At 40.7% G+C, this 26,817-nt stretch overlaps 1 long non-coding RNA gene across 2 annotated transcripts in view; it reads right to left on the bottom strand.

The window, feature by feature from the left end:
* Positions 1-8,003: 8,003 nt before the first annotated feature.
* The window catches only part of LOC111768638 (uncharacterized), a 32,321-nt gene continuing 13,507 nt past the window's right edge, over positions 8,004-26,817 (bottom strand). The window contains exons 3-7 of one of the 2 annotated variants that reach the window (XR_011428088.1): positions 21,828-21,977; positions 21,521-21,693; positions 19,735-20,282; positions 12,557-12,658; positions 8,004-10,024 (exon numbers count right to left, since the gene is read on the bottom strand). This is a non-coding gene — a long non-coding RNA (uncharacterized lncRNA). Of the gene's footprint in view, positions 10,025-12,556; positions 12,659-19,311; positions 20,283-21,520; positions 21,694-21,827; positions 21,978-26,817 lie in introns of those variants that run through there. The other variant, XR_011428087.1, reaches the window with a different exon arrangement.

The following is a 26,817-nucleotide window of genomic DNA, read 5'->3' as shown; positions in this document are numbered from 1 at the left end:
ACTGGGCTGGCCCCACAAATTTTTCTCAAATGTTTTAAATGTGTTCCTTATACTGAAGTAAAGATGTATTCATGGAGAAAATAACAACATAGATATTGAGGAAAAATATCAACTTCTTATGGTTTATTTTTATTGTTGTGTATTGGGACATATGGAGTACTCCACGGCAAGTCTTCTTCGAGAGGAAAGAGAGTGCCTCCAGTTTGGAGAAAAGAGGATTTCCTGATGACCACTGAACCAGACAGAAGGCCTGGGGGTCTAAGCAAGATCTGGGGGGCACTCTTGACTGTTACTGTACTCACCTCCTCCACTCTCGAAGGCAAGGCACACACAGGGACGGACAGGTAGCCTCTCTCAACCGCTTAGAGTACTCTCATTCATTCAAAAAACGTTTAATTAATTTCCATGAACTACTAGGCATTTTTTGGAGAGACTGAAAATACAGGATTGAATGTTTTCTGCTCTCATGGAGCTCATATGCTAGTAGTCAAGTTATTTCTTCATGTCTTTGAGAAATGCTATGGAGGAAAAGAGGAAAATGCAAGATAGTGAGTAAAGAGCTATCTAACGTAGCCTGAGAGCATCTGGCAATGTTTCCTTGAAAAAGGTCCCTGGGAAAGACCCCAAGACGTAAGGGTGTGTAGGAGTCATCTAGATGAAGCTCAGTACTGAAGAGAAGAACCTTCCAAGTGTCGGGAACCACACGCTCGAAGGTTTTGAGGCCCAGGAAGTCAGGAGAACAGAAAGGTCAGTGTGTTGGAACTTTGGAAACCACTAGAAATAGGCAGAAATCACCTCTTTGGGGCTTTCGCAGGCCAAGTCCGAGTATTCATACTTCCGTCTAACAGCCGTGGGAGGCCCCCGAAGGGTGCAGCAAGCTATGACATAATCAGATTTGCAATGAAAGTAAAAGCAGAAATTGCTCAGCTTAGTCTGGAAACTCTCTGGCTGTGAGCTGCCCAGTGGTTAAGCAAGTTCATATTGAAGGCACAGGACAGTAGCATTTTGGTAGACAGTTAACTACTTCTGGTAGAGGATAGAGTAGACAGGGAACTAGCATACTCTATGAAAAACCAACTCTTATTTGAAGCACTCAATGAAAGTTTATATTTCCCAGTTGAAAATGGTAATATTGCCCCATCTTCTGTCTATTTATATATTTATTTATTTATTTATTTTAAAGATATGCTTTTTGGTGAGGAAGATTGGCCCTGAGCTAACAACTGTTGGCCAATCTTCCTCTTTTTTATTTTTCTCCTCAAAGCCCCAGCACATAGTTGTATATCCTAGTTGTGGGTCATTCTGAAAGCAGAGTATAGGCCCAGTAACGGGCCAGTAATTTTGAATAATTTCTAAGAGTTACAAGGTTTCTGGGATTAAAAAGAAGAAGCCTTGATCAGTGTGGAACATCTCAGAAGTTAAAACAAGGCAGGGAAAACAGAGCCCGAAAGGAGCTGGATGTTTTTACCAACAACCCCCAAAAAAGCTCCTAAAAAATCTTGTGATGAGGGAGGTTTTATAATCTCAGGGAGAGGGAACCGTGAAGCAAAGACACACGCGTGTGACCTGACAAAAAACAAAAGCTTCTTTGTGACAAAATAGTTATTAAAAATTGTAAATGCAAACAACAAGAATAACAAGTGGGAAATATTTTTGCCACAGAGAAAACAGATAATGGCTTAATGCTTTTAATATATAAAAAGGTTTTTAAAAATATTAAGCAAAAGATGAATATCACAATAGAATAATGGCGAAGAATCGAAATGGTAAGTTGTACAAGACTATGAATGACCATAAATCGTTTCATTTTGTTTTAATGTTCAATGTACTAACAATCAAGAGAATTCAAAATAAGACAAGGCACACAGCTCCGTGGGAATGTAACCTTTCAGGAGAAAAAATCTGGAAATAAGCATTACAAGTCTTGAAAATGTTATATACTTCAAGTTATCACTTCCATTTTTAGGAATGAATCAGATAAGTGTGCATATTATCTGTTCTAGGAAGCTTTATTTGTAATACTTGTATTGGGTTGAATACAACCCAATACAACCCTACCCTCATTCATGTCCTTCCCAGAACCTCAGAATGTGACCTTATTTGGAAACAGGGTCACTGCAGATGCAGTGAGTCAAGATGAGGTCATCCCAGAGTAGGAGGGGCCCTTAATGCAATATGATTGGTGTCCTTATAAGAAAAGAAGAAATACAGAGACAGAGACACAAGGAGAAGGCCATGGGAAGACGGAGACAGAGACTAGCGTGATGTGTCTACAGTCCAAGGAACACCAAGAACGGCTGCAAGCACCGGAAGGCAGGAAGAGGCCAGGAGGGATCCTTCCTGAGGGCCTCAGAGAGAGCACAGCCCTGCCCACACCTTGACTTTGGACTCCTGGCCTCCAGAGCTGCGATAGAACACATTTCTGTTGTTTTAAGCCACCTGGTTTGGGGACTTTGTTATGGCAGCCCTGGGGAACTATCGCAACACTAAGATGAGGACACTACGGAAATGCCCACCAATGGGAATTGGTTAAATAATTATAATAACTCTATATAGTGGGACACTATGAAGCCAGTAGAAAGAATAAGGTATATCTATGTGGATGGACATGGAAAGATGTCTGCCGTAGAATAAGCAAAAATGGCTGGTCCTATAACAACATATATGGTATGATTTTATTACAATAATAAAAAGGTATGTGGAAACAGCAGGAAAATTTTAACAAATTGTTAGCAATATTACTAGGAGACAATACTTTCACTTACTATTATATAGGCTTTTGAATTATTTTTACTTTTTTATGAGAATATATTACTTACAAAATCAACAAGAACTATTAAGATATTTCAATTTTGGATGGAAAAAAAATACCTTTTTTAAAGTAAAGGGCGATCCTAGGAAATATTAGTCAGTAGGATCAAAGTGGCGCCAATGACAGTGTTTCTCCTCCAAATGAATCAGCCCCCTCACTCAGAGGGAAGTTTTATTAACAGACATTTGTATTATCCTAACTTTGAGTCAAAGCAAAGAAACTGGTGACAATTCTCTCCTAATAGAAATATTGCTAGAAGGAAAACCTTGAAATAAAAATAAGAGCTATCAAAAATAGGACTTTTACCACAGAACCTGTCTGTTATAACACTGTCCATTCCCAATTTCTGTCTCTTTCAATCCACCATCCAATATAGATTCCATTTTGAATCGAATCCACCTCCTCTCCATTGTCTTCCTTCTCCCCAAAGCACACTACCATGTCTACCCTAATCCCTCCTTAACTATCATAGTCAAGGTCATCCCATACACTTGGTGTAGGGCAAAGGATGCCATACAAGGAATAAGCACGTAACTCATCAGAGAAATGTGTGTGTTTATGTCAAGCATGTTTCATAGTTAGATCTAAGAAGGATTCAGAAGTGTGGCCCACTTTCTAAGGATGACGGTCCTTCCCACTTCAGATATTTCCAGTTTTTCTAATTCCAACCCCATAAGCAACATTTGCTATTCATTCTGGGCCAGAGCAGAAAGTCTGTACTCAGCTAATCAGCAATAACAATAGTTATCATTTAATAAGTCTCTGTTTTTATCTGCCATTATTTGTTGTTGTTTAATGCCTGCATTCATTACTTCATTCAGTCTTTCAATAGTTTCTCTTTGCCTACTATGTGGGAAACACTGATCAGCCTTACCTACATCATCTCTACTCTTCACGACAGCCCTGCTCTGTAGGCATCCCAATCACCAATTTATAGATGAGCGAACAAAAGCTACAGGAACTTAAGGTTCTCCAAATCTTGCAGAGAGCCTCTGGCAGCGCCAAGATTTAGTATCAGGTCTTTGAGTTTCATAGACTTGTAATCTGGAATCTTTGAGCACGTATGAAGCCCCAGGTTTGACGGGGGCAAGGACAGGAGAGTTTACCACAAGTAAAGCGATAGTGGATAGGCCAGTGTACGTTTAGTGCAAGCAGACGTGGTGTGCGGGAACACTGTAGGACCTCAGGAGGAGAAGCTTGGTGAATGAAGGCCGGAGCTGAGTCTTGAGAAGGATTCAACTCATGCTTAAACTGGAGGAAAACCATAAGAGGCGGGCTTTGTTCTAGCCTGGGGGACAACTTGAGCGAGCACAGAGGCTGAGATCCCTGGGGTGCTGTGTATATTCCCAGTTTGACAATAATTCATTCTCCCAGGCATCTCCCTTTCTGATAGGACACATTGTGAAACATTTAATTTTCCTTTTTGCTTTGGCTGTAGGAGGCTTCAAGGCAAATTTGCACTCAACCAATTCATAGAACCAACCTATTTGCTTTCTCGTCTTTAAAACTGATTTTCACCTTCAGATTTTCATGTTATTTATCTTATGACGATTATGATTGTCTTTATCTTCTTTTTTTCTTTCTCTTTCTCCCTCTTTTTCTAAGTAGACCTTTTTCTCTAAATAAAGGGGGTGTTATAGAAATTAAAAATAATTAAATTGGGAAATTGTTGGATCAGAAGAGATTCGCCTGTTTGGGCAATGTGTTCTCAGAGCTCTGCTAGGATGTCATCCTAGAAAGAGCTAACGTTTCAGACTGTTCTTGACAAAAGCTTTCAAAACGATGTCTCCCTGTCTCTCTACTGATTTTAAAATCCAGTTTGAGTCTCTTCTCTCTAAGGGACACGTGCCATTTACTATGTTTCCACTGTAGGCCTTCTGTATATAACACCTAATTTAATCCTCCCAGTAAATCTATGAAGTCAGCATTACCATACTTCCCAAGAATGATGAAACTGAAAACTAGAGGGATTAGTAAAGTCCCTCACACAACCGTGAAATGGACAAACTTTAAATAGGACTTGGTTTACTTTACAGCCCATGCGCATTCTATTGTACCCTGAAAGCTACCAATGTAAGCTCCGTTCATCGCTGTGTCTCAATACTCTACATAAGTCCTGTAATCCTTTTGCTTTGTTTTGGACGTGTTTTCTGCTTTATTACCCAGAAACTGAGAAATGCAAAAGTAGATATAGAAATTCATCTTAAAGCTTAACTTCATCTGTAAAATGAAACTAAAAACAAATAGAAAATATGATCGTAAAATCCTAATGTGAATAAAACTTAGTTTGAATCAATTTAAAGAGATAGTAAATGAGATAATACATGCTATACATTATAAATATCCTTATTTATGTATATGAAGCTTTTTCTGTCTACAATATTATGTAAATTATGAAAGAAACAGAAAATATTCTTTTCGAATAATATTTTTTATCCCAATCATATTATAAAAATGTCAAAGAACCAACATTTTGATGTCATAAAGATCCAATATATATATAAAATGTCTCTTAAGTCTCTTCTTAGTATTATTATAAATTTATTACATACCAGAGCATGGTTTGAAGTGCAATAATGCATCGATTTTTCCTGTTGGACACTTGCATGTGTAAGCTGTTCTGTTTGCCTTTTGTTGGTTGCACAGATGGCCACACCTGAATCCCCCAGGTAAAAGAAGCAGAAATGAATGTGCTCATTTTGTTAAGGTCTGTTGTGTCAGGGTTTCTACTCACACCTGAGCCCTTAGCATGCAGTCTGCAGAGCAAAGACCAGGCAGGGAAGATGCTGTGAGAACGCACGCAGGATGGGAGCACTTCAGTGGCCCCTCAAGCCTAGTGGTACCCAAGGAGCTCCTAGCAGAACCGAGGAGTTTGCTATTCAACAAGCCAGTGGCTCAGAGGTTCTATTTACTTGTCCTCAAGGAGCCTCCGAGCTCCTTGAAGCAGGAGCCATATCTTATCCATCTCTGCCTTGTCCCCTTTATCCCAACCTGTCACAAACAGGATGAACAAATGACAGTATCTGACATCAAACTAGTGCAAGTGACTTGATAGTGCCGGTGAATCCAGGGCTTCATGATTTTATAACAACTGTCAGTTCATCATTACCTGATCAAAGAATATGCGACATACAACAACAGATGAATGCATCGTGAATTTTCTTGAGTCCTAGAGATACAAGGTGAAACAAGATGCCAGGAGCCAGAAAGTGAGATTTGGGGGATGGTTTCAGGTAGAGGCTGATAAACGCACATCGCATGCCCTGTCACCTTTGATTCCAGCTTTCATGTGATCAACACTATAAATGATAGAGAGGTAATTTGATCTTTTTGATTAAATGTATTTACATAGAATAGAGTGACAATGGGGCAGTGATTGATCTATGAAGTAAAATGCAATCGAGGGAAGTTGTCAATATATTAATTAAACAGTGAAGAAAATCGTCCATCTGGAAGTTAGAAGGAAATAAATCCATCTCAGAGAAAGGCACGTAATGAGAGTTGTTGAATGACCATGAGTCTAGGAAAGCATGAGAGAGACCATGGAATTCTGATCTAACAACCAATTCAGACATGGCTCAGAGATGGGGCTTTAACTATAACATTTTTAAAAACCACAGATCTGGGGCCGGCCTCATGGCCGAGTGGTTAAGCTAACGTGCTCTGCTGCGGCAGCCCAGGGTTTTGCTGGTTCAGATCCTGGGCACTGACATGGCACCGCTCTTCAGGCCACGTTGAGGCGGCGTCCCACATGCCACAACTAGAAGGACCCACAACTAAAATATACAACTATATACTGGGAGGATTCGGGGAAAAAAAAAAGCAGACAAAAAAACCCCACAGATTAACCTGTTATTCTAAAATTAGTTTATTTGGATGCTTAATTTTTATAACAGGAGCCAAGTATCTTTATCTTTACACACAGCGCAGATTTCTGTACAGAGCAGTAGAAGGGATGAAGGATTATTACCCAAGACCCTCGCTTTGTCTCAAGGGCAATTTCAACAAGGACCACTAATGTCTCAGGTCTCAGCGGAAATAGGAGATCTCGTAACCAAACCCACAAACCCCTGCATGGCCGCTGAAGTAGCATCTCTGTGTGCGAGGAGAAATGGAACACAAATATTTATAGGTTGCTGCCCACGACATATCAGCACATCAGCACCCCCACTCTAGCCCACTAACAGTTTTCACTCATCTCAGCTGGCATGGGTGAAATATCGCAGCAATTATAAAACTCAGGATGCTGGGTAGGAGAACTTTAGGAATGGCTCTAGCAAATTGCTTCCATTTTTCAGCTCACAGTGAGAAGAAAGGCAGAAACAGAGAGAGGTGAAAAAGAAAGCAAATGAGCATGCCTAATACAGGCTGTATATTCTGCGTGTGTACATATATAAATGTATTAAGCTTCCCTTTTGTGCCTGGGAGAGAAAAGAGCAGCAATCAGCAATTCAGGGACAATCAAATAGATTAAAGCGAACATCTTATATGTCTCAGAGGAGACAGCGCTAACATCTTTATTCCCGCACAGCTACCTCTACTCCACCCTGGGTGAGGGAATATATTTTATTAAAAACATTTCTTTTACCTGGAGGTCCTGTCAACTAACTAACACAATGAAAAGAAAAGAAACTGAGAGTGTTCTTTGTGTGTCAGAAAATAAGCTAGTTAAGAAAATGTTATTTTTTTAATAGGGGAAAAGGGGAAAGAAATGAGCTTAGATTTTTCCTTTGTGGATTTCAACAGCATTTCAGCTTCCTTGACGGACTTTCCTTTGGTATTCAAGACAAGTTTGCTCATCAAAAATAAACTTTGCACTAAAAATAAGCAATTCATGGTGTTTTTTTTTAAACCTCTTTTCAAAGATACCTAGAGCCTCTTATTTGAGAACTTTTTCATCACTACCACATTGAAATTGCTTGATCTTTTTTTTTACTAGGTAGCACAGATTTTGGAATGTATTTTTATTGAGAAAAGAGTCGGATAATGCAATTTAATTTGACCCAATGTATTTTGATGTTTGCGCTATAGCTGTCATGTTTTAAAACGTTGGCTTGGTTTTCTGTAGATCCATTGAAGTCTAAGCTTTAAAAATAAATACCTACATACCCAAGAAACATTAAGGTGATTCTCCTTTGTAGCTGAGCTTTCTTCAATATCAACAGGAAACAGGGCAATGAAAGACCTTTAATTTGTTTTAATTTTTTATTAGTTTTACTTTTTATTTATCCTTTTAGAATTTTCTTTCAATTTCTGGATATTAGAATATAGCAATTCCTTTCAAATTTCATTATTTTAACTAGTGTTTGGTGACAGTTGTCAAAAGGATAAACACATAAACACTGAATTCCATTTTCTAAAGATTGCAAATACTTTAAAAGGGAGATTACTTTATAAATTGAAAATTTGTGACATTTTCTCCCAATTCTCTTATCCAAAATTGAGTCTCTCAAAAGACAGACAGCTAGCCTGTGAATTTCACAACCATTCTTTGTGACGCAAAGTCAGTTTGGTATTACCAGAGGAAGGCTTGTCACACATCGCACATCTGGGCCTTTAAGAAATCAATTTAAAGATGGTGGTTGAACAGATTGCCGCTGAATTTCATGACAATTGTTTTTCCAGATTTATTTTCCTTACTTGCAAAATGGGGGATCATTCAGCGGGCGATACTCCAAACATTCTTGCCTCTTCCAGTGTGAGTGCCCAGTATGTACCAAGTCAAACAAGAAGGTCAGCGAGGCTTAATGACTTCTTGTCACCTGCCCAGAGCAAAGAAGATGCATAAAGAGGATCTTAATGCAGCTGCTGACCCCAGAGACCCAAGTTTCATCCTGGACTCTGCTTCCTCTTCATTGACTGAGTCCACCTGCTCTGAGTCATTTTTGTGGTCCTTCCTTCTTTATTCTCAGGTCTCCTCCGTTAGACACTGCCTACTTTTGTTTGGCCAGTTTTCTGTCTATCCCCCAGTTACAGGACTTCAAATGCCCATCTTTCCTCCTTTTGGAACAAAGCTTTCTTAGATATTATAACTCAGTGAACTGGACTTTGCTCAACCCTTCTGGCACTTCTGGAGCAGAACACATCACACAAGGCTTGGTGATTCCCTCCCCTCACCCATGTTAGCAGAAGCTACTGAACTAGCGAGTCAACCCCTTGAGGTTAGAGACAACTCTTTCCCAATGTGCTTTGTCCTATACCATCTTCAAGGCAAACATGTTACACTCCTATGGCACCAACAGATACTAGCACAATTGCGAAAAACAACCAGGATATGCTACATGTTTAGAAGATGTTTCCATATTTCCTAATTCTTAAAAAAATATCCTATCCATTCCCTGTGCAGAATATTTCATTACACTCTGGCCAGAGATGGATGAGCCAAAATAAAAATTCACACTAACCTGGTCAAGGATGTAAGAAACCCATGAATTTCTCAGGTCTTCTTGGGAATATGACTGTAGTGGACCGAATGTTTGTGTCCCCTCAAAGTTCATATGTTGAAGCCCAAATCCCCAATGTGATGATATTTGGAGTTGGGACCTTTGCGAGGTGATTAGGTCATGAGGGTAGAGCCCTCATGAGTGGGATTAGTGCCCTTATAAAAAGAGACACAGAGAGATGATCTCTCTCTCTCTGTCCTGTGAGGACACAATGAGAAGACAGCCGTCTGCAAACTGGGAAGCCTCACTAAACATCCAATCTGCTGGCACCTTGATCTTGGACTTCCAGCCTCCAGAACTGTGAGAATAAATTTCTGTTGTTTAAGCCCCTAGTCAATGGTGTTCTGTTTATAGCAGCCCTGCCTAATGAGGACAATGACCCATACAACATATACACACATATTAGTTTCCTAGGGCTGCTGTAACGAATTACCACACAGTGCATGGCTTAAAAGACCAGAAACTTATTCCCTCACGGTTTACAAGCCCTGAAGTCCAAAGTCAAGGTGTCCACAGGGATGGTTTCCTCCGGAGACTCTGAGGGAGAGTTTATTCCACATCTCTCTTCAGCTTCTAGTCGTTGCAGGTAGTTCTTGGCATTCCTTGGCTTATAGACACATCGCTCCAATCTTTGCCTCCACCTTCACATGGCCTTCTCCCTGTGTCTCTCCGTGTCCTCTCTTCTTCTTATAAAGATGCCAGTCATTGGGCTTAGGGCCCACCCTAAGTCCAGGATGGTTTTGTCTTCAGATCCTCAACTCAATTGCATCTGCAAAGACCCCATTTTCAAATTAGTTCAAATTGTGAGCTTCAAGTGGACATGAATTTTTCAGGGACAATACTCAATCCATTATACATACACACATACTATATTAGTCAGGGTTCTCAAAGAAACAGAACCAAAAGGCGATATATATATATACATATGAACAGGCATCATATGGTATTGGCCTGTGTGATTAAGGAGGCTGAGAAGTTCCACCATCTTCTGTCTCTAAGCCAGAGACCAGGAAAGACAGTGGTGTTGTTCCAAGGCCTCAGAGCCTTGAGACGATATATATTCCCATCTGGGTCTGAAAGCCTGAGAACAAGGAGTGCTGAGGGCAAGAGAAGAGCAGTGCCTCAGCTAAGCACTTAGGCAGAGTGAATCCAACTTTCCTCCACATTTTTGTCCTGTTCAGTCCCTCAGTGGATTGGATGGTGCCCACCCACTTTGGTGAGGGCAGGCAGCTTTACTCAGTTCACCAATTCAAGTAATATCCTCCCAGGAAGCACCCTCACAGACATACACAGAAGTGATGTGTAACCAGCCACCTGGGCATCCCTTGACCCAGGCAAGTTGACACATATAATTAACCATGACACACAGATATACGTATTGGATATATTTCTGTTGTTCCACATGTGTGGAGATTGAAAACCCATTTTTTTATTTGTTTCTTTCTTTTTTTATATATATAGTATTTCTTTTTTTATTATTATTTTTTAACGATTGGTGCCTGTGCTAACGTCTGTTGCCAATCTTTTTTTCTTTTTCTCCTTCTCTCCCAAGCCCCCCAGCACATAGTTGTGTATTCTAGCTGTGAGTGCCTCTGGTTGTGCTATGTGGGAATGCCACCTCAGCATGGCCTGATGAGCGGTGCCACATCCACACCCTGGATCCAAACCAGTGAAACCTGGGCCGCCAAAGCAGAGCACGTGAACTTAACCACTTGGCCATGAGGCCGGCCCCTGTTTCTTTTTAAAGGCATTTTGCTAGCATGGTGATAAAAACATCTCAAATACTTAAAGTTGAAGAAAACACTTCAACTGTTTTAATGGGTCTGATATTATATAGTATTACTTTATTTCTTGACACTATTTTCGGAATCTTATTTGGAATAAAGTGAGTAAAATTAAAAAGAGAGTTAGCAGAATAAGTGGACGGCTCTGCTTATTGATTAAAATATAAAGTAGTCTATTAATAAGAGGCAACAATCTCATCAATTTCAAAAACACATTACTATTTGAAGCATATACAAATTTGAAAATTGCTTTAAGAATAGTTTAATATGCTATTGACCTTTTACTACTATAGAATCTGCATACAAGCTATGGGTTCTGTCAACTGCTATTCACGTATCGCTAGATTACTAGGAATCAATGGTTTTTTGAGATGTTTTGAGAGCAACGGTTCTTAAACGGGAGCAATTTTGTACCCCAGGTGACATTCAACAATGTCTGAAGACATTTCTTGGTTGTCACAACTTGAAGGAGAAGGCTGTTTTCTCCTGGTATCTTGTGGTAGAGAGCAGGGGTGTTGCTGAACACCCCACAATGCACAAGAGAGCCCCCTCAAAGAACTGCCTGGCCCCAAATGTCAACAGTTCCAAGGTCGAGAAACGATGTTCAGAGCTGTACTGAAGGATTCACACTGTTCCAACCTTCTCTTCATTCCTTTTATGACCAGTGCTATTTATTGTTGAGATCTCTGGCTATGAAACAAAGTACGAATTGCTCCCAAATGGTTGCACCTAAAACTTGAGCTTTATTCCCACCGTTAATTTAGCTGTTTTTATTCAAGAGAAGAACTCAAGCACACGGAACGCATACTGATCTTGACTTTTAAATGATCAGAACACTCAGTATGCACAGAAGGCCAGTCTTTGCGTTGCTCATTACTGAGTGTCTCCCCGTAGTTATATTCTAAGGAGAATCATATTATATACCTATTCAGGGGTTAAAGAGATCACAACGCCTCAGATTATGGAGTCCACCTTAGCTCCCTTCCTCCTTTCCCACTATTAGAACAGTGGCTACCAGCCTGCAGTGGTTTGGAGCCCCCAAACCGAAAGTAGATGAAGGATCCACTCCTTTGTCCCTGTTTGCCTGGAGACAAGTGACGTCATTGGACATAATGGCGTCACGATGTCATTTGAATAATGAGGACAATAACAGTATTTACCCGAAGTATTAGATTTTATCATGTCCGTTTTCATTTTGATCAACTGCAGTGCGTCATCTCCTCCACCCACTCCTCCTTCCCCTGCAGGGGGTGTCCTGCCCAAGCTCCATGGCCCAGAGGCCTCAGTGAGGTTCCCTTTGTTGACTGGAGCAGTAAAAAAGGGAAAAAATTCTAAAGTGCTTTCGTGTGTGTGTATGTGTGTGTGTGTGTCTGTGTGTGTGTGAGTGTGCGTGTGAGTGTGTGTGTGTGTATAATTACATTTGATACCTTCTCGGCAATCTTGTGAAGCAGAGAGATAAAGAACTGAGGCTTGGGTTTTGTCAATAAGGAAACTGGGCCTCATAGTCTTAAACTGACCTGTCCCAAATTGCTCAGGCAGCCCAGGCCTTTGCTTCCTGATTCCTAGTCCAGGTCTTGCTCTTGACCCCGTAACCTCATCGGTATTCCTGGGCCGGACACCTGCATGATATAAGGCAGTGATTTATTCAAGTCATATCTAAAAAGCTATGTCTGGCCAATAAACTCAGACACACCAGTTTCAAATAAATTCATATCCACTTGGAAGGTGTTTACCCAACAGAGCCAAAAGCTTAAAAATCTCAGCAGATAGAGCATCTCCCTGTAATCTAATCACTGTTTGTTTGACACTTCATGATGCATGTGAGTAATGAGTTGAGGACTTCAGCATCCTCTTTGATCATTTGTTCTTTCGCGGTTTCCATTTTATAACAAACCTGCCTCTGAGACAGGTAATATTAATTGCACATTGTTTTGTGTTTCTAATGTTTCGTTTCACTGACTCTTCTCTTTTTTCCCTCTTAGTTTGCAGATCCCTGCTGTTTTCAATATTTAACCGTTTCTTCATAGAGATCTTTTTAATCCAGTTTAATCTTTGGAAATGAATTGAAGTTGGCCAAATGGTCTGCTACAGTCGCGTCAGCATTTCTGCTTTCAGAGGTGTTTGTTGACTCAGTGGCAGGAATACAGCTTTTCCCACACAGTCTATTTGACACTTGTAAGTCCAGTCTGCATCAACTTCTATTGTGTTAAGCAAATAATCATACTGCTCTGAAATTCCACTCATTGTTAAAGCTAAAGCAACAGGATTTTCTCCAGTTCACCGCCAGCCAAACGTGTTGTTATCAGAAAACCCTCTCCAGATGAAAACTGAAAAGAATCCTATGACCCAGAAAAAAGATTAGCCTTCAGGAAGTCTTTGGGTTTTGCCATTTTTGTCAAGACATCCCCAGAGGGAATGGAAAATAATAAAGTAAAACCTATTTCTGGAATGAAGCCCATTTCAAAATAGAGTCTATGAACTTTCAAATTTGCAAGACACGGCTTCTCAAAATGAGAGGCACAAAACTGGGCTATGGCAAACCCGAAGGGACCAGAAGCAATTCAAAATAAGGGATTTAGTAACTTTTAATTGCTTCATTTTCAATTCAAACGGGAGTGTAAGTATTGATATTAAGCTATAGCTCAGTCGCACACCCCAATCAGCTAGTCTGCTGTGACACTCGGTCCTCGGAGATTCATCATTACCCGGGATTTCTGTCATTTCAGATGAATTTGCCACCTTGTTGGAAACAACATGCTGTATTTCCCTGATCTTCTCTTTTTCTGTGCTTCTATCTGGGGAGACTGATTTTCATTACAGCCTTCCCACAAAAGCCTGGAGAGGAGACAAAACCAGTATCTTTCCTATTTGAAAAGGCATGGTGTGAAAAGGGTGTTCTAAAGGCATAGGCTATTTGTTTACCAGAAGGAAACTAAGCCTTAAGAATCCAAGATGGGATCTTAGTTAAAAACTGAAAAATCTGACTTACAAAAAATTAGAAAATAGATAAATAAAACTGGCTAATGAATTGCCAAGATTTTGGCACCAGCTGCTAGGATGTCAAGCCAATTCCAGAGATTGTGGGGTCCCTTGGACACCCTTCCAACTAGAGAGCTTTATTAAAACAGGAACAAGTGTGTGACCTTCTGGTCAATGACAGCTCCTGGTACTTCATGAACATGGGAGGCAGGCAGCACTAATGGCCTTCAGTTAGAATCACTAGGAAGAACTGAAATACTGCATATTGCTCAGTTTGTATATTGTTATCTATTGCTGCATAATAAATTACCCCAAAACTTAGTGGAATAAATAGCAACCACTTATTATCTCATTGTGGTAGCCAACTTCTAAGGTGGCCTACAGGGGTTCCTACCTCCTGGTTTTCATGTCCTTCTATGGTCCACTCCTACATGGGATATGAGTCACCTGTGTAACCAACAGGATATTGTGGAAAAGACAATGTGTGACTTCCAAGGCCAGGTCAAAAGGCACTGTGGTTTCCACCTTGCGCCCTCTCTTGGAGCACTCGCTCTGAGGAAAGCCAGCTGTCATATGGTGAGGACACTCAAGCAGTCTGTGGGGAGGTCCACAGAAAGAGAAACTGAGACTTCCTGCCCACGCTCCCTGAGGGACTGAGGCCTCCTTAACAGCCATCTTGGAAGCAAATCCTCCAGCCCAGTCAAGCCTTTAGATGATGAGGCCCCAGCTAACACCTTGACTGTGAGCACGTGAGAGGCCTTGAGCCAGAAACACTCAGCTAACCCATTCACGAGTCCCTGATTCACAGAAACTGAGAAAATAAATGCTTAATTTTTTAATCCACTAAATTTTTGGGTAATTTGTTATGCATCAATAAATAACTACTACTGTGGGCTGGGAGTTTGGGAGTGGCTTATCTGAGTGGTTCTGGCTCAAGGTTTCTTGCGAGGTTACAATTGAAATGTTGACCCATGTTGCCGTTATTTGAAGGCCTGACTAGGTCTGAAGGATTTGCTTTTGAGATGGCTCACTTACAGGGCTGGCCAGCTGACGCTGGCTGCTGGTAGGAAGCCTCAGCTCCTCTCCACAGTCTGCCTGAGCGTTCTCTTAACATAAAGCCTGGCTTCCCCAGAGCAAGTGGTCTGAGAAAGAGACCAAGGGGGAAGCAATGATGCCTTTTATGACGCAGCATCAAAAGACACATATTGTTAGGGCCAGCCCAGTGGGGCAGCAGTTAAGTTCGCACATTCCTCTTTGGCAGCCCAGGTTTGCTGGTTCAGATCCTGGGTGCAGACCTAGGCACTGCTTGTCAAGCCATGCTGTGACAGGCATCTCACATACAAAGAAGAGGAAGGTGGGCAAGGGTGTTAGCTCAGGGCCAGTCTTCCTAGCAAAAAGAGGAGGATTGGCAGCAAATGTTAGCTCAGGGTTAATCTTCCTGAAAAAAAAAAAAAGGGGGCCAGCCCTGTGCCCGAGTGGTTAAGTTCACACACTCCGCTGCGGCGGCCCAGAGTTTCACTGGTTTGAATCCTGGGTGCGGACATGGCACCACTCATCAGGCCACATTGAGGCAGCATCCACAATGTGTGGACATATGCCACAACTAGAAGGACCTGCAACTAAGATATACAATTATGTACCAGGGGGGATTTGGGAAGATAAAGCAGAAAAAAAAAAAAAAAAGATTGGCCACAGTTGTTAGCTCAGGTGCCAATCTTTAAAAAAAAAAAAAAATACATATTGTAATTTCTGTGACATTCTATTTGTTGAAACTAAGTTGTTAAGTCTGAGCCATATTCCAGGGAAGGGCATTTGAGCGCTACTTTTTGAAAGGAGTAATGTCAAAAAGTTTTGGGATGTAGTATAAAATCACCAGAGTCTGCCCTCTGACTACAAATTGTTAACCTTCCTCCAACATGCAAAATATACACACCACCTCTAACCCTCCCCCGAAATATCATTTGTTACAGCAGCAATGAGATTCACGTTGGAGGACCTTGGCATTAAATCAAATCGTGCTGTGAATGAAGCTCCCCAGCTGTGGTTCCTTGATGACGGCTCCTCTCTAACTGAAGAGCTGTCCACTGAAGAGACAAGGTACCTGTGCCATACACCTGCAGATAAGGGTGAGACGAGCTTAGGCGCCCAGTGTAAGTACTCCCTTTTAAAAATGGCGAAACAGGGGACACACAGGAGTCACTTGTCCATGGTAATTCTGAAATGTAGCAGAACACATGTTGGCAGTTCCTTGATTGGGAGACAAAGCCTGGGAACCATTCTCCACAGCTCATGATTCTGTCCTCTAAACTCCTGTTTTTCCCTCTGAATCATTCTTTCTTTTCCATGAAAGGCAGCTTGCCTTTTCAGCTGAACAGTTTACTCAGTCTACTTATTGCTGGTAGAAGTTCTGGGTTCCAAAGGCTTCTTTTCATTTCTACTGTTTCTGTCCCTTGTAGCTCAAGTAGACAATGTTATTTTGTTTTGTTTTGTTTTTGAGGAAGATTAGCCCTGAGCTAACATCTGTGCCCATCTTCCTCTACTTTATATGTGTGACACCTGCCACAGCATCGTTTGACAAACAGTGCATAGTTCAGCACCTGGGATCCAAACCGGCAAACCCCAGGCCACCGAAACAGAATGTGCAAAATTAACCACCGTGCCACCAGGCTGGTCCCTCAAGTAGACAGTGTTGTTGCCAATAAAATCCCCTTAAAAACTTTGCAGGTCTCCTATGATTCTTGTTGACATTCACTCCATTAGACAAAAGCCACAACCACAAATGTCTTTGAGATAAGCCTTTTGCTACCTTGGGCTTCTTCTGAGGCTGGAGAGAGATGATATTTTTTAAGATTTTCAGAAATCTTATTCTCTGAACAGTCCTGTGAGGTCCGTATTAGATATTAGATATTCCTGCAGTCTTAACAAAGGGGTTTACAGCCACACCCTTGGCTACTTCTTCACATCATGCTTTCCTGCCAGTGCTCTGAATTTGATCTTTGTCCTGGAGCCATTTTTAACTTTAGCAGCATTGGCTATCTAGAGGGTCTGGGATTTGCAAAACTAGCAATTCCTGTATCCTTTATGCTCCGTAGGCCTTCTGTTAGTTTATCTCTCTTCTTTTGCATTTTACCATAAGCAGCAAGTAGAAGCCAGGTGATCCCTTCAACAGACTGCCTAGAAATCTTATTAGCTAGATCCTCCCTCTCACTGGCTCCATTTTCTCCTTTCCACACTACTTTCATCGGTGCTGCTAACCTTTATGCTGCTACACAACAAGAATCTGTCCCTTGCAGTCTCTAATATCATTTTCCTCACTTTCTTTTAAGCCCTCACTTGCAGTCTTGTCAAAAGCCATCAGGCTTGCTTCTATTAACAATCACTTCAAAGCACTTTAAGCTTTCACTAAAATTCTTCTCAAAGTTCTTCCAGCTTTCCACTGAATGAGCAATTCCAAAACCAAGCCCACACTTTTCGTTTCTTGTTACAGCGGTATCCCACTTCCAGATACCAAATTCTGCATTAGTTAACTAGCTAGATGGTAAACTACCCTAAAACTTAGTGGCTTAAAATAAAAGTGATCATCGATTGTCTTTGATTTTCTGTGGATCAGGAATCTGAGAGCCCCATAGATGGGTAGGTTCTGGCTCAGCTCAAGCATAGTCTCTCACCTGCTCATAATCAAGATGTTGGCTGGGGCTACAGTCATCTGACGGCTGGACTGGGGCTGGAGGATCCACTGCCAAGATGGCTCACTTACATGGCTGGCAAATGGGTGCGGGCTGTTGGCAAGAGACCTCAGTCCCCTTTTAAAATAGCTCTTCAAAAGCTGAGAGATTACTCTTGCGACTTGGCTAGCGAACCAAGAGTGAGATCAAGGCAGAAGTGATACTGTCTTTTCTGACCTAGCCTCAGAAATTACCCACATTCTATTGTTAGAATCAAACCACTAAGTCAGGCCCATAGTCAAGGGGAAGAGAGTTAGTCTCCACCTTCTGAAGGAGGAGTGCCAAAGATTTTTGTGGACATATTTTAAAAGTACTACAGTATGTGTCTGAAATTCCAAGTAAATCAGGATTCCTGGGATACCTCCAGAACTGCCCAGAAATCTTCTAATATCCTCAACACACGGGATGAACAAGACCAGTATCCTTACAAAAAACTAAGGCATTAGGGCTATTTCAGTCCCACGTTAATCGAAAGTTCAAATGAGTAGAGTCAGGGCTGCAGAGTCAGCCTGGAAATTTGGACATGGGAGCTGGCTTTGCCCTTCAGCCTCAGAGCAGACTGACCAGAGCAGGTGTCTTGTCCTGGAAGAGTCAGGAGTGCTCACTTACCAGGTCAATGGCCTGGTCTTGCCGGCACTAAAGAAGAACACTGACCCATGGAGGAAAGGAAAATGGTTTGTAAAAGTTCATGAAATAAAATAATTCCCAAAACCTGGGAAGACGGAGAAGGTAGGTATGGCTTTTTGGGGTCTATACTTAAAGTTCTCTGTGTAATACCAATTAGTTTAAATATTGTGCTTTATAATTTCCAAAGCACATCCACATATATTCTTATGTTAATGTGCAGTATTTCTCGTGATACAGTAATAGTGGATTACCCAGTAATTTGATATTTGGGTTGGTTCTTGTTTGTATGGGTCAGAAGGAAAGAAATTCGAGTTCATCAATATTTTACGAAATTTTCACAATAAATGTGGACATTGGAAAACATCTGCAAATAGGGTAGTGTGCATTCACATTTGATAAATGATAGCTATTTCAATTCTACATACACGGAGTGTGGTCTTCAAGGAATCTGAAATCTCATCGATGAGGCAGCAGTATGTGCAGCTGTCTTTAATATAAAGCTAATTAACCATTGTCTTCATAACACAGGAACTAATAAAGTGCTATGAAAGCCTGAAATAGAGAAATATTCATTTTGGCCAATAGGATCAAGATAGCTCTCAGAAACCTCAATCTTGGATGATGAATAAAATTTTCTTTCAAGAGGAGAGAGAGAAGGACAACGTAGGTGAGAGAAATAAATTGAGCAAAAGATTTGGAGGTAGCTCTAAGCCCAAGGCGTGATGTAGAAAGTGCGAGCAGCCACAGGACTGGGATGTGAAATGGATGAGGCAGGTAGCTAGTGGTGAGGGATGAGATCCGAGTTAGGGTGAGACTAGGTTTGGGGTGGGCGTCACAAGGGCATGCTTCTGAACTGCCAACCAACCGGCCTAAGCTCCGTCTAATGCAAAGGGGAGTAGCGGCAGCCATTCAAGGACGGAAATGATGCAATCAGGTCTGTGTTTTCTGAACTATTATGAATCATTTTTTTCCCATTTTAATATTATATGTGCAACTTTCTTGATCTCAGAGGAAAATTAACATCTCCTGAACTTGCTGTGAGAACTTAGCATACTAACATGTGAGAACGTACGAAAAAGCAAAGTGCTAGAAGAGCTTTGAGCAAAACATAATGAAGAAAAATATTCGGAAATGCTTACAAGTGTGAAAAACTTTAAATCCTTGCACTTAATTATAATCACAATAAAAACAACACCGAAGAATCATGGGTCATTCTCTAATCCACACATAGTATGTGAAGAAGAAGACAATCACGGCTCCGGAGTCCCAGACAATCGCGGAACAGACTTTCTGAAGGATCTTTCATGACTCTCCTTGTAGAGTTCACTGCCCTTCCTCAGACATTTACAGAAGTGTTAACATACCTTATTAAACAAAAATAAGTCAGAAAAAACAAAAATGAACGTTTCTCATTTTCTCCTTTCATCTTCCTTTTTCTCCCAGACCAGGACCCACATGGAGCAGCTCTCCAAGCTTCCCAAAGGGGACAGCATGCTCGCCTGTGCCCAGCGTGGGATGGAGCGAAGACTTGGACCATCCTAGAAGCAACAGGGCTTTCTCAGAGTCTAAGATGCTGGAGCTCATGAAGTGATGCAAAGAATCTCCTTCTTGGAATGCTGCCCTTTTTTATTTATTTCTCTGATAGGGCTTAAATTTGAAAAGTAAATAAAGCAGAATTATCAAAAAATGGTCTCTTAATAGTTCTACTGAAGTTCAATTAGAACATGAAGCAGAAAATCCCAAGATCTAACTCATTTTTCAACCGGTGCTCCCAAGGGGTTTGTTGTTGAATGATTAATGGCTGGGCTGTGGGAGGTTATACAGAAGCGCTCTGAGATGAAGGGCATTGCAGTTGAGATAAGCGGGCGAGTGAAGGGGCAGAAGCAGACAGTCTGGAAAGCAGGCCACAGTCCTAGAAAAATGAAAACATTTAAAGAGACAGAAAAACCTATGAGTTTAAGGCATGTAACCAAACACAGGATCTGATATAGCCTCTACTGATTATAAATAAGATGTGAAATGGGAGAATTACCCATTTTTTTTTTTTAAGATTTTTATTATTATTTTTCCTTCTTTCCCCCAAAGCCCCCAAGTACATAGCTGTATATTTTAGTTGTGGGTCCTTCTAGCTGTGGCATGTGGGACACCACCTCAGCTGGCTTGATGAGCGGTGCCATGTCCGTGCTCAGGATCCAAACTGGCAAAACCCAGGGCCGCTGAAGCAGAGCACGCTAACTTAACCACTCAGCCACGGGGCTGGCCCCCCATTTTTTTTTTAATTACTGTTTTAATACACTCTGGTAAAAATGTAGATTTGGATATAAAATGTAAAATCTAGAAATAAAACAAGGAGAAGCATAATAAGAAGTTATTCTTATTTCTAAAAATTGCCTTCTGTTTTTTAATTGAAATTATATTCAAATCATTCATACTGTGTTTAAAATGCAATGAAAAAATATCCTCTGTGCATTCCCTACATCGAGTTTTAGTCGACTACATTAGAGTCAAAAATAAAACTTTTTAGAATAAATATTACCACGGGTTAAATTTAAATTTTTAAATCTATAGAAAGATGAAAATTTAGATTGTTGAGTCAATTACTTTGCCACTTCATAAATCTGCATTTTTGTGCTCTTACATGTAGATGTGAGTTAAGAGTCATACGGGAGGAAAACTAGTGTGTGAGAAACTAGAGTAGTTCGCCTCGCTTCTCCTGGAGCCGGATATGGGATGGCCACTAAAAGACACACCGAAAAATAGGGGGAAAATGGGCCAAGGGAATTAAGGAATATTGAAGCAGCCATTTCTTCTGGCCTCTGCTCTGTGTTGATTACTGGAATAAAAGGGCCCTTTAAAAATATAGGATCCTCAGGGCCAGCTGTGGCATAGTCCTTATGTTTGCATGCTCCACTTCCACAGCGGGGGTTTGAGGGTTCGGTCCCAGGCATGGACCTACACAACCCCTCAGCCATGCTGTGGCTGCAACCCACATATAAAGTGGGGGAAGACTGGTAGCACAGATGTTAGCTCAGGGCTAATCTTCCTCAGCAAAAAAAAAAGAAAGAAAAAGAGAGAAAGAAAATTATATGTAGGATCCTTTTTTCCTCCCTTAGAGGATTTCATAAGAGGACAAAAGCAGACAAACGGTACCTGTGCTCCAGGAGCTTCTGGCTGCTTCCTCTTATCCATCCTGGGGACACTTTCCTTACCTCTGACAGATCTGTCTCTTTGGGGATTACATCAGCACCTTTAGACTGGCCTCAGGGACCTCCTAGGAAGCCCGTGAAGACGTTGAAACCACGACGCCCTCGCAGCCTGGTGTTCTGTGTGAAGAGAAGAGGTCCCTGAAGGCCAGTGGAGCATTTTGCTAATTTAGGGGTGGGGGGTGAATCCACGGCTTTCCAGGAGACAGTGGAAGAAAAACATCTAAGAGCCACGGAGCTCTGTCCCTGCCTACCTGTAAACTGTCGCCAGAGTGACGCTCGACTCTCTCACACTCCGGTGTCCTACGTTCTGGACCGTGTCCCGGCTCCTGGGCGGAGGGAGCCGGCTGACATCTGAGCTTCCGCTTGTTTGCCTCTGCACACCTGAGACGTGAGTTCTCTCACTGCAAACACAGATGGCACTGTTTCAAGCCGTCGCTTCCAGTGGAAGGTAGACGGGAAGGGGAATGAGGGAGAGAGCCAGGGACCGCGGGGTGTGAGAGGAACCCGTCGAGCTCAAAATGAAACCTGAGTGAAAACAGGTTTATGCTGGAAATTTTCTGAGGATCAGCCAACAGGGAGAAGCAATAATTACAGCAGATGTATTGCAAATATTTTCAGGCCAACAGGGCAACAGCAGCAGTTTTCTCTCTGAAGTGAGCTCCCTTTAAAGTCACCGGATATCGGAGTTATCTTCACCAGAGACCCACGGGATTCAACTATCGAACCTGGACTCTCTAATTTCTCCCAGAGAGGTCTTGCCACCTCCTGAGGGCAGAGCACAAGGCACGGGAGCATGTTAGAAATACATGTGATAATTACGTTGGTAAACAAGACTCCGGAGGTGTCCTCCACGCCTTAGCTATGCAGATTGTCTAGAGAGTATTTTATATTTTATTGGATTTTAAAAGCAGCTTAGGGAACAGAAATAATGCTTAATGTTTACTACAATAGAAAAGGCAGAATGTAGAGAGAAGGGAGGAAAGGAAATGATTTGAATACATTACTGCAAAGCTGAACATATTACTGCAAAAACTGCAATATAATATGATATAACCAAATATTTGCTTTGAAATAGATAAGGACATGATTGATGCTATTCTGGTGCCTGGGAATATCTAAGGGAGTACTAAATACTCCTTTACGTGCATTCCAGGGATATAAAAGGTATGTTTCACTGGACATGACAATCTCATTCAGTCAGCTATCTTCCCCCAAAAAGTGTTCCTGAAGTTAGATTACAGGATAAGCCATAGGTGTCTTAAAATGAATTTTGTAGTTAATTGCTGAAATTCAAATCCCCATTAATATCATTCAGGTGATTTCTCCCAGGATGTTCTCTCTCGGATTAGCGGTACAGGACAAAGTCCACGGAAATACTGAAGAGTTACTGGATAAAGACAACAGCAGAGTACCTGAAAAGACCAGTTCCTGGTGAGCATCTTTCCTCCGTTTATTTGAGAAGCACACGTGGTGGTGTTTGCGACCAGAAATGCAGAAGGTGAAGCACTCAAGCAGCCATGAGCCAACAAATGCATGTTTGCAATTCTAAGTACGGCACTGAGAACAGATACCAGGATGGGGCGCATAAGGTGGCTTTATTTGAGCAGATTAGCTCTAGATGCGCAAGACATTCTCAAAAAGAGCAAAGAACTGAGGATATATTCAGGATACAATATATATTACTAAAAAGTGACAGGAAAGTCATAAGTATATAGATATTTCACAAGAGTGATAAACTCTCTCTTACTCCTACAACTCACCATTTAATCTTAATAAGACCAAGAGGAAAGAAAGCCAAATTCACTCAAACATAAATATCCAGGCATCTTTTCTTAATCTCCTCCACAGCAGCCCCAAGATAGCATAAAACTGTAAACAACGTCCCCTGATGTCAGCAGCAGTTATTCTAGAATGAATATAGTTGTCTTTTAACGGTCATGTTTTGAGAGTGACTTCATCTCCTACCGTCTCTTCCTCTGTCTATTCCTTCAACATGCCAAGCACACGCCCCACTGAGGGCCTTTGCACGTGCTATTTCCTCTGAATAGAACATTCTCTCTCCATACATCTACAGAATCTGCTTTTTCATCTCCTCAGGTGCTGCATTCATCTCTCTGATTAGAGCCTTTCTTGGGTCACTCAATAAAATTTAACTGCTCCTTCCCCCAAAAAATAACTTCTCCTGTCCCCCACAAAGCTCCCTTTCCTTCTTAACCTACTTTATTATTCTCCAAAGATTTGTTACCCCCTGGCAGACTGGATATTTGTTTATCATTTTTCTCTACCCAGTAAAATGTAAGCTCCATGAGGGGTGTCCATGGAGGGGTGTTCAGCACTGACTTCTCAGTTCCAGGAATACCTTCTTGCACGTGGTTGGTGCTCAGTAAATATTTGCTAACTAATTGAATGAAGACGTCTTGATCTAAACTCTACCAAGCTTCATGCTTTCTGCCCCTCTCCGCACCACTGGGAATGCGGTCATCTTTCTAGAGTACAGACCTGAGCATGTCATTCCCTTGTTTTAAAATCTCCAATAGCAAACAGAGAAATGAATAACTTAAGAGGCTCCCCACATAGGATAAAGCCTAAATCCCTTAAACGGGTTTACAAGGCTTTTAATGATCTGCCCTCTGGGCATATATCCAGATTTATTTTCCCACTACTTTACTCATCATGTACTAGAAACATGAATTTTGGAACGAAATTATTGAGCTCGAACTTTGGCTTTATCACCTACTATCTGTGTGTCTGTAACATTCCCTTGACTGTTTCATTTGTAAAGTGGCCATAATAATAGCACCCACCTCGTAGATTGTCTTTTGAGAAAATTAGGGAAAAAAAGAAAAACAATTAGATATTCACCCAGAGTGTGATCCAGCAAATCCATCCTTAGCGATTTACCAAAAAGAAATGAAAATGTAAGTTCACAAAAAGACTTGTATCAAAGACTCAAAACAGCTTTATTCATGTCAACCCCAAACTGGAAAGAGCCCGGATATCCATCATTAGGAAAGCACAGGAACCATGGGTGGTATGTCCACACATTGGAATACTACTGAGCAATGAAAAGGAATGAACTATTGACACAGGTGACATGGATGCATAAAAAGGCATTAGGCTGAGTAAAAGATGTGCTACATAAAAGAAAACATACTGTACTGATATCGAATTCTAGAGGAGGAGAAAAATCATCACTGGTGGAAGAAAACAAGATGTTTGTGTCTGAGAAAGTGGGTGAGGAATGACTGGGAAGAAAATTAAAGAAACATTGTGAGGCGATCGTGCTGTTCTGTATCTTGATATGGCATTGAGTTACGCAGGTGTAAGTATTGGCCAAAATTCAGAGGATGTGCACGTATAATTTCTGCATTGCATTTTATGTAAATCTTACAACAAAATAATATAAATAAATATTAAATTCTAATTCATGGTATGCATGCTTAAGTATTTAGGAGGAATTATGCTATCTGCAATTTATTTTAAATGTATCAAAAACATATAATGATGCCTGCAATTTACTTTGAAATACATCAAAACCATATGATGATTAATTGATGGGTAGAAGAATATAAAAATGGATAGACGTGATAAAGAAACTCTAGTTAAATTTAATGCTAGAATCCAGGTGGTGGGTATATGGATGTTCACCTAAAAATGCCTTCAACTTTGCTGTTATCTGGACATTTTCATAATAAAGTGTTGGGGGAAAGTACAAAAGATGTCTAGCAAAAATATTAACTTTGATTATCATTATGAAAAATGATTTTACTACTTATATGTTTTCATAAAAGTAAACCCAAGCAAGTTTCTTTAGTTCTTTGAAACTCTGTATTACATATTTCCTCATAATTATCGACAGATTTACCCTACACAGGCACTAACTATATTTTTCTTCATTGGCCATTTTTATAGAACAGAAGTTAAATGAGCCCGGTCTTTTGCAATTAATTTTTATAGCAGCATTGATTAGATTTCTCCAAATAATTTATTTCTCACTTCATACCCTAGAAGGTAATCCCATTAAATATAGTAGTGTAACATTTTAAACCACACTGCCTGAGCTTCCCACTGAAAGATTTACATAGGTCTGAGACAAGAGCTGTTTCAGCCTAATGATCTGTATATAAAAACAGCAAAAATATAGAAGATAGGAATAATCAATCTATAAAATGTTATATATCTCCTAAGAGTTGTCTAAGTAATCAAAGATTTCCTGCTAAGGGTCATTATACATCGCCATGACTCCAGTTAACTAAACACTCAAAATGTATGTTTCTTGGGAATTGAACATTACCTCTGCACAGCTGGGATAGTAAATTATTTGGTGTGGGCCATTCGAATATACAGCCTAATTATCTAATTCAGTCAGTAAATAAAATCTAGCAATCGTCTGCAGCCTACAGGGTACCAGATAGACTCTCTGGGAAGTTATAGAGCCTTAGACACAGCCCTGAACCTTGGAGAGCCTGCATCAAAGACAGTTAAAGATTCAGTGCAAAAACGAAGAGGAAAACTCCACTCTAGCGGACCTTTCTGCCTTGGTGAGGGACAACGCAAAGATACAATGAAAAATAAACAGAATGTGGTGTCCTACGAAAATACAGCACACAGACAGAGAAAGTCAACTAAAGTACCTCTCCCTCAGGAATGCCAATTGTAAGGTACAAATGCAATTTTAAGTTGCTAATGAATTCACGGGTCAATAATTTCAATGTAATAGCTTAATACTGAGTTGAGAGAAAGGAAAATGAATAAATATCTTCTAATGCTGTTGACAGTTATTGAACACCTTTTTAGGCACTCTGTTAAATACTTTTCCACTAATAGTAGAAAAATTCTCATAATAATTTTATGAGGTAGATAATATTTTTTGCTTATTGTATTGATTGATTGAGGAAATTGAGGTGTAGGAGTTATCTGCCCAAATCCATGTGACTAGTAAGAAAGAGAGACTGGAATTGGTGAAAGTGTGATTCCATACATTCCGAGGCCCTCCTGTAGCCAGCACCTGCCACAGAAATAAGTCTGAAGGTCAGAATTAGGTTAAATAAAGAATTTATGTAATATTTTTCCAAATATTGATATGTATTCTAAACTATCTCAAATAATAAGTGATCTACACTAGAAATAAAAAAAAATTAGATATCATGATAAAAACTGGGAGAACAAAGTATTTTGGAGAGTTTTTAAAAATGTAAACTAAACATTCTCAGGGAAGTTTTCCCAGTTTAATTTAAAAAT

Source organism: Equus caballus, chromosome 17 (assembly GCF_041296265.1).
Source record: "Equus caballus isolate H_3958 breed thoroughbred chromosome 17, TB-T2T, whole genome shotgun sequence".
In the NCBI taxonomy this organism is placed as follows: Eukaryota; Metazoa; Chordata; class Mammalia; order Perissodactyla; family Equidae; genus Equus; species Equus caballus.
Note: the sequence above shows the minus strand (reverse complement) of the source record. Positions and strands in the feature narration are given on the sequence as shown.